Source organism: Acanthisitta chloris, unplaced genomic scaffold, assembly GCF_000695815.1.
Source record: "Acanthisitta chloris isolate BGI_N310 unplaced genomic scaffold, ASM69581v1 C16284920, whole genome shotgun sequence".
In the NCBI taxonomy this organism is placed as follows: Eukaryota; Metazoa; Chordata; class Aves; order Passeriformes; family Acanthisittidae; genus Acanthisitta; species Acanthisitta chloris.
Window position 1 is genome coordinate 1 of NW_008700842.1, and position 591 is coordinate 591.

The following is a 591-nucleotide window of genomic DNA, read 5'->3' on the forward strand; positions in this document are numbered from 1 at the left end:
CCATCACACCTCTCACCCGTCCCCCATTTCTCCCCTCCCAGTACGTAGCCTTCGCCTCCCTCTTCTTCATCCTCATCTCCATCACCACCTTCTGCCTGGAGACCCACGAGGCCTTCAACCGCGTCATCAACAAGACGGAGACGGTGACCACGGGCAACGAGACGGGCACGCAGGTGGCCGTGGAGGTGGAGACCGAGCCCTTCCTCACCTACGTGGAGGGTCTGTGCGTAGTGTGGTTCACCTTCGAGTTCCTCATGCGCGTCAGCTTCTGCCCGGACAAACGGGATTTCATCAAGAGCAGCCTCAACATCATCGACTTCGTGGCCATCTTACCCTTCTACCTGGAGGTGGGGCTGCGGGGTCTGTCCTCCAAGGCGGCCAAGGACGTGCTGGGCTTCCTGCGCGTCGTGCGCTTCGTGCGCATCCTGCGCATCTTCAAGCTGACGCGGCACTTCGTGGGGCTCAGGGTCTTGGGGCACACTCTGAGAGCCAGCACCAACGAGTTCCTGCTCCTCGTCATCTTCCTGGCTCTGGGCGTGTTGATCTTCGCCACCATGATCTACTACGCCGAGCGCATCGGCGCCGACCCCG

General features: G+C 61.6%; 1 pseudogene; it reads left to right on the forward strand.

The window, feature by feature from the left end:
- The first annotated feature begins 38 nt into the window (after positions 1-38).
- Positions 39-587, forward strand: LOC103810372 (annotated as a pseudogene).
- The last annotated feature ends 4 nt before the right edge of the window (positions 588-591 follow it).